General features: G+C 41.1%; 1 long non-coding RNA gene across 1 annotated transcript; it reads right to left on the bottom strand.

Moving 5' to 3' along the window:
- Positions 1-1,078: 1,078 nt before the first annotated feature.
- On the bottom strand, positions 1,079-4,963 carry LOC146440421 (uncharacterized). Its single transcript, XR_014851418.1, has 2 exons — positions 4,817-4,963; positions 1,079-1,197 (listed from the first exon to the last, which is right to left on the bottom strand). It is a non-coding gene; the product is annotated as an uncharacterized LOC146440421 (long non-coding RNA).
- Positions 4,964-13,412: the final 8,449 nt, after the last annotated feature.

Genomic DNA, 13,412 nt, shown 5'->3' with positions numbered 1-13,412 from the left:
CCATTGACCACATGGATGGGTGTCACCTGTCACCAGAGCAGGGATTTGCATCTGACCCAGTCATCCAAATAGCCTTCAGAAACACAGGAGGGGAGAAGGTCCTTCTGGGATGCAGTTTGTCTCATCCCCAGGCACATTTCTAAAGCAGGTCAGATGGGTCAAGCCCTGGAAATGTCTGCTCCTCTCTGTGACTGTACAGTGATTAAAGCAGACACAGATCTGCTGTAGGCATCGGGAGGCAGAGGGGAACACGAGCAGCCCAGGTGAGTGTGGGAGTCTCTGTTTTCACTGTTCCAAGTCCCCAGGCAGCAGAGACTGAGACATGGACAGAACAGACACAGCCCTCACCACGATGGGTGAGACACTCGGTGCCTATGCCACAGGCAAATCCAGCCCTGAGCACGTCTGCCTCGCTGAGAGCTCAGGGCTGATTTTTGCCCTGGGTCAGCAATGAGCCTGTGGAAAAATCGTGTTCACACTCCCCTTTGCTCCTGAAAACCCTCAATCCTCTCTTCCTTCTTATAGGGTGACTGTGACAGTGGAGCCAAGCACCTCATCTACTGCAGGAGCTCTTCAAAACCTTCCTAGACCTGTGTATTTGCCAAACTGTTTAAGTACTGAAGATACAGATTTAATATTCTTTGGAACCAGATATGACTTTACGGGTCTGGCTGCCATAATCTGCATTTTACAATGAAATGTCCTCATTTTGGGCACCAACTTGCTGTTATCATCTGCAGGAGGTGCAGGTGCAGCCATGGAAGTGGCACAGAGACATGTCACCATAACTCATATTTCTGTCACAGAAGAAGTTTGTCCTCTGAGCTGCTCACCCACAAAGAGCCCAACACTTCAGAAGAATGCAACATGTGCTAGAAAGGTTTCCATTTTCCCAAAGAATCAAGGAAACCATGGGCTTTAATCATATTTATGATTCTTTTAAACTAGATTAGGTTTTCCTGATGTTAACAAGACCATGATGCTTTTTGTCACGTTGGAATTGTGATGAGCTTTAGCACATCCGGATTTGAGAACAGAAGCTGACAGGTTTTCGTTCACAATTGTTTTGATAGTAGAATTTTTCCTTTTTCATTTTTTTTTCACCATTCTTTCTTCTTCAGATTCCATCTCTATTGATCTTTAATGGCTTCCAGATGGGATCACGTTTGGCCATTTTATAGGCTGAGCTCTGAAAGACTAAGCAAATATGGTGTAAGCAAACAGCCCATTAGCTAATAAAAAATAAAAAGGCACTGCAAATATACTAATAAAGCCTATAATGTCATAATATATTAAGGAGATGACAACTGCACAGGAAATGGGCCTGGCCTGGCTGCATGGAATAACGAGGGAGTTTTAACAGCTTATGGGAGAGGTAACAGCTGTTGGGTAAGAGGGAAACTCTGCTTACATTTTATGTTGTAGATGAAACAATACATTAACTGGCCTTCCTGCTAAGACCTTGACTGTCAGCTAATCCTGGGATTCTGTTGTGGGAGAAAGCATCTTCCCATCCTTCTGGTTTCTACAGGGTTGGGGATGCCAGCAGCAGGAATGACTTGTTGGAGATCACAATATTGTGCAGATTGTGCCATGCAGTTTATCCCAGCCACAGATTGTTGGAGAGGAGACCCTTGTCCTGTCACTCCAGACCCTTGTCCAAAGTCCCTCTCCAGCTCTCTTGGAATCCTTTGAGGTACTGGAAGGGGCTCTAAGGTCTCCCTGGAGCATCTCTACTCCAGACATCTCAGCCTGTCTCAATAGGATAGGTGTTCTGGCCGTTTTGTCACCTGAGAAAAGCCATTTGTGCATAAATCTGTGTGCTCAGTTTGAGCAGCACATGGTGCATCAGCCTGTGTGTGTTTGAATGTGCATGGGATGGGGAATGTCTATTCCAGAGCTCTCGGTGACCACACTCATGTGGTAGCATGGAGAGAGTGTCACAGAACATTTTGGGGTGAGTCTCTGCAGGTATAAGTACCTGATAGGACCAGGGTGCACTTGAAGTTGTAGTGGCGGGTGAGAAAGCTAAAGAGAAAGAAACCTTTCCCAGTTCAGAACAGGTTTGGGCTCAGAAAGAGCCACCTGGGTGTTTCAGGCAGACTTCCTCCAGCCTAAATCCAGGGTGATGTTTGTCCACAATTGTGTCAGAATCGGGAGAAAACCTAATATTTTTCTCCTGCATTTCATTACTCATAAATCTCAAATTTCTTTCCTTTGGAACAAGCTTACTGAAATTCCAGACATAGACTACCTGCTGTTGAGGTCTTGTGTGTCTTTACAGTGTCAAACCTAGAGACCAATATTAAAAAAAAAAAAAAAGGATTTTTTTTTCTGTGTTCTGTTTTATTGCTTGGAAATAAAACACATTTGGTTTCCCAGTCACTTCTGGTCTCATAATTGCAGTCCTAATATGAATGTGTACAACAGCACTGGGTTTCTATGTCTGTACAGAAAATGACAATAAGATTAAGAACATGGGCTTGATTATAAAGGCATCATTAAATTTTGGCATCATCTGCTTCTTGCACTCCACTCCTTCCCTTCACAAACAAATGGTGCCACCGTTTGTTTTCGGCTGCAGAAATCTTCATTAAAGTTGAGGAATTAAATATAGCACTTTAGCTAATTAATTATGGTTTGATCATTTTGACACCTCCAAATGACTCAGCCACATACCTGGAAGCTTTGTCAACTCAATTGCATCTTTATTTTTGTTGCCTTTAACCAACAATGAAGACTAATGCCACTCTTTCTAGTTTTCAATCACCTCTACAGAAGTGCTCCCCTGGCAATGTGCAGGGACAGACCTAATTAATCCCTCATCTGCCCTGCGCCGTGTCTATACATCACACTGGCAGTTGGAACTGCTGCTTGTTTTAAGGCTATTGCTGGAATGAAATGCTCATCTGTTTTTCAATAATTTTACCACAGGTGGTGATTTGTAATTAGAAAGGGCAGAATCCAAATTTTGATTTTTTTTTTTTTTTTATTATCATTATTTTTGTTGTTATTATTGTTATTTGTTAGGAGAAGCGGCGTAGGAGTGGGAATAATGAAAATAATAATAATAACTGCTACACTGCAGGGAGGTAGCATTAACTTCTGGCACCATGAACAACAGTGGGTTTTGAGCTCATTGAAAGAAATGAACAAAGATTTACACTGATGTGGCTGCACATGGGTTAAAGGTCAAAGACTTGGAGAAGAAAACAGATTTTTGCTGAACACAGAGGAGCTTTGGTAGCTCAGAACCTACACAGAGCACTGTGTAGCACAAATAGTCACAGAATCACAGAAAAGTCTGGGTTGGAAAGGACCTTAAAGATCATTCAGTTCCAACCCTCCTGCCATGGGCAGGGACACCTTCCATTATCCCATGTTGCTCCAAGCCCTGTCCAACCTGGCCTTGGAAAATTCCAGGGATCCAGGGGCAGCCACAGCTTCTCTGTGCACCCTGTGCCAGAGCCTCACCATCCTCACAGGGGAAAATTTCTGTGTAAAATCTGATCTAAATACACCCTCATTCAGGTTAAGGCCATTCACCCTTCTCCTATCACTCCACGCCCCTGTGGAAAATCCCTTTCCATCTCTCTCCAAAGTCCCCTTTAGGTAAAACAGTGTTGCTGTAAGGTCTCCCTGAAGCTTTCGCTTTTCGCTTTTCTACCTTTTTTCCTACATTTTCTAGTCCCTCTACTACTTTTTCCCCACCATCTGCCTCGTCTGTTACCATTCACTGCATCAAAGCATCTCCTGGATGGTCAGCTGTGGGTGCACAGGTTCTTACTTTCTGACAACAGGTTTTGGCAGTGTGATTTACCTAATTTACCTTATTTTGGCACATGCCCTTCCAAAACTTTGGTTTTGGAACTTTGGTTCACAATAACATCACAGAATCAGAGAATAGTTTGGATTTTAAGGATCTTAAAGAACATCTCATTCCAACCCCCTGCCCTGGACCATACAAGAAGCTCAGACTGAGATTTTTAGTGACCTTGGTGTGTGTTATGTCTAAAAGCATTTTCAAGAGAATATTGGTTCCAATGCTGTTTGGTTTCAGCTCAAAGGAACTTGAAATCTTAGCAAATATTTCTACCTTTACTACTCTCCTGAGCTCAGAATACTACCTCATGTTCCCCTGAATTTCTTGTTGACTCCTTGCTTCCTTTGAAAACCACACAGTGAAAAGGGAAAAGGTTTAGATCCTGATACTTTCTGAATTGGCCCATGGTGCCTTTTAATGAAGACTTCCCTCCCATTTCATGGTAAAGCTGAATTATTCAGCTTTTCATAAGGCAGTGAAATATGAATTAACTTAAGGAATATAAAGCCATAGCTCTTACATTAGCACAGTCCCGTGAGAGAGCTGACTAGCATGCCTTGCTTTAACTGTTTTGTATGAGCTGGAACAGCTTCAAAAGCACAGACCTATCCCACATCATCCTGTTGTTCCAGCAGCAGCAAAATCTTCAAGGAAGCAGAAAATCTGGGTGCAGTTCCAAGCTCCAAAACAGAGATGAAACCTTCCTCTGCTGGTTATGAGGGGTGTACCACCCCTCTGAGAGGTTCTACCCTTTTGTGGGGATAAAGAGCTGAGTAAAACTGAGTTTAAAGTCTCCTCTTTGTGGTGTTAGAGGTCTTTTCCAACCTTTGAGATTTTGTGTATTGCTGGTAGGGAAAGGAGAGGAGTAGGTTTGTTTGCTGCTTCTGCTGCCAGCAAGGATGTGATGTGCAAGAGAAATTTATGATTTTCCACCTAAGAAGACCCTCCCTCCGTCTCAGCAGCCTCAATCAACCTGCTTTTCAGGGTGTGTACCTTAAGTAAAGTATTTTCCAAGATGGTAGGCTCAGCACTTTCCTGTTTTTCTCATACCTAGACCTGGGTTATGCTGGCCTGCCGTGGTTATTTGGTGCTAGAAGAGCTTCCCAGTAGGTCTTTTAGGCGAGGTGGGTTCCTCACCTGTGTTCACAATTCCTTTGTTGATGTTTTCAGTTCAATCCCATTTGTTCTCCTTCATCTTCTCACCTGTGACCTCACAGTTCTCTGCCCAAAATCCACCATAAGGACCTGAAGGACAGAACTGTGTGAGTCTTAAATGTTAAATCAGCCTAAAATTCTTCAGTTTGAGAGGTTAGTTTGTTTCCTTGTTTTAATTTTGGCCTGCTAAAGGAGAAATAGATTGAATGGGGAAAAAAAAAGTCCAAGAGACAGGGTTGTACCTTTGCCTCCTCCCTGTCCCCAAACCAAACCCGTGAACTGAACACCCAGACGAGTCACAGGCTCTGGGAATTACCAGACAGACCCCATGCACTTTTCTGGCTCAGCTTATTCCTGAATATTACTTTTCTCTTTCCCTTTTCCTCTCTCTCTTAGGGCACCTTGCCCATTTCCTAATGCTCTGAAATCTCTTTCTATGTGGCCAGGCATTTTGTTTTAATTTTTTTTAATGAATTCAGCTCAGCGCCCACACATCCCCTTAACCATGGATTTGTACGCTCAAGAGAAGACATGGAGAGATGTTGATGTTTTTGGCTGGTATTCATGCCCTCAGTACCCGTTTTTTTTCTCAATTTTTTTTTTTTTTTATGAATATACATGTTTTCTTGGCTGTTTGCACTGGAGCCCATCTGTTAGAATGGCACGGTTCCTGCTCACAAGTGGAATCAGACCCTCGCTGGAGGGGGCAGTTCCAGGCAGTGCTGGGTTTTTAAGCAGCAGGAGCCCTCCAGGAAGGTGCTCCCCTGTGTCACCACTGGCACCACCTGCCTCCCTCCATGCCCACACACCAGTTGACACCCCAGCACCAAAGGCCAGCAGGGCCAAATGGGTTAGGGAAGGAAGGCACAGAGCTTGGGGGCTGCCAGGAAAACCTCTGGTGTTGGAGCAGCATCCTCGAAAGAACATGGGATGCTTTAAAACACCCACATGTGTTTAATAACTGAAAAGGAAAATAGCATTCGTGTGAGGCAGAGCAGGAGACACCAATTCCTAGACAGTTTAAGGCATCAGCTCAGATCTGAGGAGCTGATTTTCTGTGTTTGAAGAGACATCTGAGGCAAATTGCTCAGGGTAAGGTCGGAGGAAGGGCTGATTCCAGGTGACACGTGAGTCATCCTCAGTCATTTAGGCAAAAGAGACCAGCAGCTCTGCTGAGATAGGTGATGCAGCAGGGCCTGGAGTGTAGGGATGACTCTGGAATATTTGCTTTCCCTTAAAAACAACAATTACCAGAAAAAAAACACACCTGTTCTCTTCTTTTCCCCAGTTCTTTACAAAGCTGTTTTCCTCTCCAAAGTGAGCTTCAGCAATGCTGGCCAGGGAAGTTGCAGAGTCACCATCCCTGGAAGTGTTCAAAAAACATGTGTATTTGGCACTTGGGAATATTGTTTAGTGTGAACACAGTGATGCTGGGTTGATGGTCAGACTTGATGATCTCAGAGGTCTTTTCCACCATTAGTGATTCTGTGACTCCATAATTGAAATTTTTCTCCATTTAGTACCTTGTGCCTCAATGGATAGAAGTTCAGATGAACTTCATGAAAGATGTGTGGTTTGAAAACTTCAGTAAACAGACACTTAAAAATTTACTCCATCTGCTCAAATTTCTTTATGGGGACAGAGTATACAACTGGCTGCTGGTGGTAATTGTTAACACTGATGTTAGTATGGTCTTTAGATTTCTTTAGAGAAGTCCAATGTCTTTTCTTATCTGTCAGAAAAAAAATTTACCTAATTTTTCACTTTTTTTCAGCCATACTTCTCTTTCAGCACTCGCTCACCCTGAAAAAGGGGAAGACATAGAAGGTGTTAGGAATAGAAAATGGATAAATCTGAACTGCACACAGTATGACCCTTCCTTCACAATCCTGGAAAACAAGTGTACAGTGAGGGTGGAGAAAAAAAAAAAGTGAGACAAAAAGCTCCTAATTGATCAGACCAGAAAAATTCAAAGATGAAAGAGAAGGAAGTTCCATTTTTTTTAAAAAGATAAGTGGACAAAAGTGCCTTTGGTAACTCGCCTGATTTATCTGGCTGGATAACAGGTAAGTCTTTTGCTCTCTGTATGTGTGGGATTTCCTGTGACACCTGCATGGATCTCTGCCAGGGAAAAGTGCAGAACTGGGACACAATCAGCTCTCAAATGTAGATTATCTCTTATGAGACAACCTGGGTCATCCCTTGGCTAAGGCAGCAGCACAAAAATTTTCCCACTGATATTAAAGATACTGCTTTGCTTTCTGTCCCAAATATTTTTGAGTTTGAAATTTAAGATTCTTCAATCATAAATAAAAATTCTAAATATTGTGAGAAGCAATTTGGAGCTGCTTACAGATCCATCCAAGGTTTCTTTTTTGGGAATATGACTTGAAGTGTTTCAGTAGAGCAGCTGAGGATGTGTCCAGGTGGCTGGAGTGTTAAACTGGTGGCAAATATCTTCCAAGCCCTGGGAATGAGACTATAAACAGCAGGCAAAATCCACAGAATGAAGACTTCAATCCAGGACTTTCCCAATTTAAGGGGTTTTATTTCAGGTTTGAGAGTCAATTCTGACTATATTAATGAGAGATAGATCTCAAAATGCAGTGAGGAGGAGGGAGCAATTATTCTGCTGTTATATCAAAGTACCTGTGGTCTTTGTTCAGTTAAATTTGGCCTTTTCTTTCTTTACTTTATTTAAAACAAGTTTAAAAATTGCTAACAAAAATTACCTGTAACCTTGTAAAGGTGGTGACCATAGTAAAAATAAAACCTGTTAATCATCTGGATTGATCAGCTCACTGCTAGCAGATGTTGAAAAAAATTAACTCTGTCGTCTCCAAACAGGGGTGGTGGGATCCACTCCCATGGCTGCTCTAGGAAGTTTGTTTTTCAACTGCTCAAGCTGTAATTATTTAAAGTCTATTTTATAGCTGTCATTCTGGCTCCTTTTGCTCATGAGCTGTGAATTTGAGCATGGTGTTAAGGGAAAAGGAATAAGAAAACCTAAATTTCTGGGTGGTTCTGTGCCAACATCCCCTTTATGAGAAAGCAGGGTCCCAATTTGTCTTTTGACTTGAAGTTCAGCAGCTTCTCAGATAATTATGCAGCAACTCTCCAGTTTATTCTGGATATGAATAATAGTAATAAAAAAATACCAAAGACTCTTCTTACTGAAGCTTTTTTGCTTTTCTGGCATTAAGGTTGATAAATATTAATCAAGTATTTTGAGTTCAATATATGGTTAATTGTTCTCATCCTAAACTGGGTCTCTGGGAAGCAGAGAAGCCTAAATTCTTCCCTCAGTGGAGTGAGAGCATGGTTCCTCCATTAATTCAGGACATTGGTGGGACAATGAAGGAATTGCATGTTGGCAACTCGCATTTCCTCTAGCCTCTGGATAAAGGATTTGAGTTTTGTGCTTGCTGCCAATCCTTTAACGATCTTACACACCCTATAATCACCCTAAAAATTTGGAATAAAAGGGAAAAAAAAAAAGAAATGAAAAGGAAAAGAAAAATCCTGCGGGCTGCCTTAGCCAAATATCTTGGACTTGAGAGCTATTTGATCATTAGTCTAAGTATGGATAATCAGTGTAATGGTAAATAAAGAAATGATACACTGAAATGGAAAAATCACTTGGTAAAAGCCCAAAGAATTATTTCTTTTCTGGAAGCTAACATTCCCAGTGAAAGGAAAATGCTATTTCCCCCTCACTGTGTATCCCTTCTTGAGATGTTTCACTGCTCTGTGTGTCTGTATTTTTATAGCACTTCAGTGCTGGGATTTCCCTATGAAATGTGGCTTTGCAGTCAGTCAAAAATACCAAGATGTACAGAGAAGCTACATCTTCATAATGGAGAACTAACTGAGGTTAAACTAGGTTTTTAATATTGCCTGATCTCCTTCATTTGATCTCCCCTGATTATTTTTTTGGCTGAGTTTTTTGTCTTTTAGATTGTAGAACAAAATTGAAAAGATACTTTAATTCAGGTTTGCATTGCTAATCTTTATGCTGAGGATGCTGTGGGAGACTGAAGAGTGTTCACAAGAGACCAATTCACAAGAATTCCCTGGAAGAGAGATGTTAACTGCAGAATTCTTAACAGACACATATGTAGAAAACAGGGATTTGATGCTGAAGCTTTTGCAATTGGGGGGTAAGATGCAAAGACAAGTTTTGACAGTTAATAGGCTGGTAGGGCACAGGAATTTTCAGACTTCACACCACCTCTCTCAGTTACCTCTGCACTGGAGTTATAAGGGAAAACCTTTGCCCTAAGTAATTCACAATCCAGAAATAATCAGGAAGAGGGAACAAAATTAACACACATAATCATAAAATCATGGAATCACAGAATGATTTTTGTTGGAAGGCACTATTAAAGATCATCTAGTCAAACCCCCTGCAATAAGCAGGGATATCTTTATCTAGATCTGGCTCCTCAGAGCCTCAAAAGAGGTGTGGAGGAGATGGATAGAGGAACCATGACCCATGGGTGACCTAGGCTAGCGCAGGAACACACACCTGCCCATGACAGATTTAAAAAAAAAAATCATTCTGATGCATACAGCATTTAAATCCTTTTATTTTTAAGTATGCTTGACTGGACAAGGTGTTGTGATGCAGGTATGTATGGAATGAGGAGAGATTCACATTGCTTTCAATCAGTGATGGTTGTGCATGACTCTTAACCTTGACTCTAGAAATTCAATGGTCACACACCAGTGTGTGTCTCCATGACAGATTAAAAAAAATTAAATAATTGCAATGCTTACAACATTTAAATTCTCTTATTTTAAGTACCGAGACCACACAGTCACTGACACAAGAAACAGACTACTCTGGTGTCTTCTCAATATTAATCTAAATGTTCTACTCCATGTGACCATTTGCTCAACCCTAATGAAAGAGCTTTTTACAGCACTGGCAAAGAAATTTCAATTCAAATTAACTGACAAGTATCCTCAGCACAAAACTAGTTTTCTCTGTGTCAAGTGCCTTGATTGTCTCTTTTTTGTCTGGCCATCAAATATTTCCCTCTTTCAATAGACTGCTAGACCACTTTACCACAAAAACACCATGATCTTTAAACATCTTCTGGAGACAATCCCTATCTTTCTCACGGTTTAGCTGCAGCTCTAAATCTTCAGTCTGTCTCCATCTCCTTTTTAGTCTCAACAGCTGTTTTGCCCAATTTTAGATCCCCTGAATTTGTCCTGGCAGAGAACAAAAGACGAAATTCTGCTTTACTACCCATCTCACAGCTCAAATTGGTTTGTGGTATTTAAACACTGTTATTTCATTTAAGTTGGGCAGTGGTAAAATATTAATTCTAGGTGTACAACGAAAGCAGTCTTTGTGTTTCTTTTTTTTGGTGTCATTTGTCTCACCTGACACAAAATAAATTAGCAAATATTGTAATTAAAATCATAGAATCAGGAAATCATTAAGGTTGGAAAAGACCTCTAAGATAATCAAGTCCAACAATCAACCCAGCACTGCCAGGTCCATCACTAAACCATGTCCCTCAGCTCCACATCAACACATTTTTTGAGCAGTTCCAGGATCAGTGATTCCACCACTTCCCTGGACCTCCTGTTCCAAAATTCAGTGTAAAGTCATGGTGGGTGTGGTTTGATACCATGTATTCACCTTGGGTGCTTGTGGTAGAGAAGGAGTAATATCCCTTCTCAAACTTAATAATGCAAGTATAGTCCAAGTAGCTACAAAATTCTGAAGACAGAAGGGAGAGAATGATGTTGAATCCCTCTTCCACCCCATAAACTAAGATCATGATTTGTTCAAGAGGTGTCCAGCAACCAAGGTTTATTGAGAGCTCTATGACCGCACTGAGAGCTGTCTTTTGACAGTGAAAAGCTGAAATGTGTATTTATTTCTGGTGAAATAAACAAGGTATAACTCCATAAAGGGTAAGTAATTAATAACTATGTGCTAATTACACTATTTGATATACCAAGAGAAAAATTTTCTGCTCTTAATAAAATTACCCTGTGTAGACAAAGGTGAAAAGGCCAAGTCCTGGATATCATACCTCTTCCACCTCCTCTAATTTGTGTGGCTTCCACTAGCCCAAGAACCTATCAAGACCTGTTGCAGGATAAAATAGAGAATGGGGATTGAAGAATGACAGAGGTTTTCCAAGAGTGAGAGTAATTGTGTGAGTAACTGAAAATCCAGTGACATCCTACATGCAGTTAAACAGTGGACAGAGGACTAGAGGACATTCCTGTTTGGTACACAGAGAGAGCAATCCTGAGCTGTCAGGAGTGGGCAGAGCACTGACCTCAGAGGCTTTTGCCATCTCTAATTTTAATGATCCCTCAAGCTGCATAGCTTAGAAATACATGTATTTAAAAATGTATTTAAATTATTTGTGAGGTTTGCACATCCAAGGAATTCTTTAGCAGTTATGATATCCTGTAACAGGCTTGGGTCAGAGAAGGCAGGAAAATCTTGGCCTGGATTTGCCAGAAAATCTCTGCTTTCTCCCCACTGACAAAGTTGTAATTTCTCCTGTAATTCCCAGTGTGTGTCACTGTCAGAGAGGAGGGAGAAGGAAAGGGAAAAAAAAAAAAAAAAGAAGAATTAAAAAAAAAAGGAAAACCTCAAATCCTAAAAGTCGTCATAACAAACTTGCCGCCGAGCGAAGTTGCTGTTTGGCTGAGCGTGGTGACTGCTGTGCTGTGACAGATCCTGTCAGGGAGGCACTGCCCCAGCTTGCAGGTGTAAGCATGACCTATCAAACTGAATGGGAGCTGACAGAAGGGATTTCTGCAACGTGAAACGGAGAGCTGACATGAAAACAGTGACGTGTGAGGGACCGAATCACCGCGAGCACAACTGTCACAGATGATGTCCAGAGAAATGACAGGAGAATACTAACTTTACTTGATGTCAGTTTAGTTGTCCTTTGTGTTTGGAAGAGTAACTGCTAGGAAGGGAAAAATTTCTAAAACATGCAAGGGAGAAAAAAAAAAAAAAGGTGAAAAATCCACAGGCACATCCATTTCAGCACAACATCCAAAGCAGTTTTTATGTCTTCTTGCAATATTATTAGCATAGACAATTTTATTTGTTGTTTTTTTGGTTTTTGTTTTTGACATGCCTTCTTCTGACTAGAATGGTAGGTTTATGTAAACTGTTTAAGGGCTGATATTTTATTTAGTCTACTGACAACATCAAAGAAGACCTGCTATGACTGCTGCTATCAGCTAATTACTGTTACTTCTACAAGGATGAAATCAGTTACCTTTTCACAGCAAGAAGGGAGTATTTTCAGTATTTGCTGAATATAAAAATTAAAAATGTTCCCTAAGATAACTAAAGTTTGTGTCACATTGTGTTGCAGACTTGCTGCATTGAAAAAACACTTCTGCTCCTCCTCCTGCCATGCTTTTGTGCAGCTCTTCAACTCTCTGGGCCAGGAGCAATTTCTTCCTTGCACTTTGCTAAGTGCAATAAAATCTCATCTAAAATGGGCATCTCCAGTCTGTGTTTCATGGAAATAGTCCACCATAGAGTAAAAATGGTTTCACTGTGTTGAAACCATATTTTGATTGCAACAAAAACATAAAACTTCTCACGTTGTCATGTATTATTCAGCCTGACTGGGAGTGCTGATGTTGGAAACACAAAAGACTCTGTAGTTCAAGAGAGATGAATCACAACCTCCCTTCTTCTGCCTGTGCCAAGTTGGATGGCAGGATCAACATGAAAGTAGTGGGGTGTGAGGGCAATCCTTGAAAGGAAAAAGGCTTCCACTTCTCCCTTACTACTTGTTTCAACCAGAACACCAAACACATTTCTCCAAGCCTGAAAACAAAGTGGATTCTAAAATCTTTCCTTCTTCTGTCATCAAACTGCCCCTAAGTAGATCCAATCCCATATTCTTATTTTTCTGAGCAAGCAGAGATCCCCCAGGACAAATTACAGATGATGGGTGAAAATAGAGACTGGACAGAGCCCTAAATAGTAAATTGCTTATTCTGTTGCCTTAGTGATTTGATGCAGTTTAAAAATCAACCAACCAACCAACCAACCAGATAAAAATCTCCAGAATTCAAACAACTTGATTTAGGTCTAATTCATATAAAAGAAGAGCAGAGCCTATTAGACTTGATATTTTCAAATGAGGCCAGAATTCAAATTTCAACAACAGGTTTGATGGGACTTGGACCAGCCTAGGATAGTGGAAGGTGTGGAACATGATAATCTTTAAGGTCCTTCCAACCCCTTCAAACCATCCTGTGATTCTGTGATTCTATGGATGGGGGTAACCAGAATATTTTTTTTCCTGACCTTGGGTAAGTCCCTTTCTCTTCCTCCAGCTTTTCTCCCTGGATCTCAGCTGCTTGACAGAGAGATCCATTCTCTTTCTGAGTCAAATTCCAAGTCTACAGAAGTCTGTAG

The sequence above is a fragment of the Lichenostomus cassidix genome, chromosome 3 (assembly GCF_008360975.1).
Source record: "Lichenostomus cassidix isolate B80296 chromosome 3, HeHo_3.0, whole genome shotgun sequence".
Lineage (NCBI taxonomy): Eukaryota > Metazoa > Chordata > Aves > Passeriformes > Meliphagidae > Lichenostomus > Lichenostomus cassidix.
Note: the sequence above shows the minus strand (reverse complement) of the source record. Positions and strands in the feature narration are given on the sequence as shown.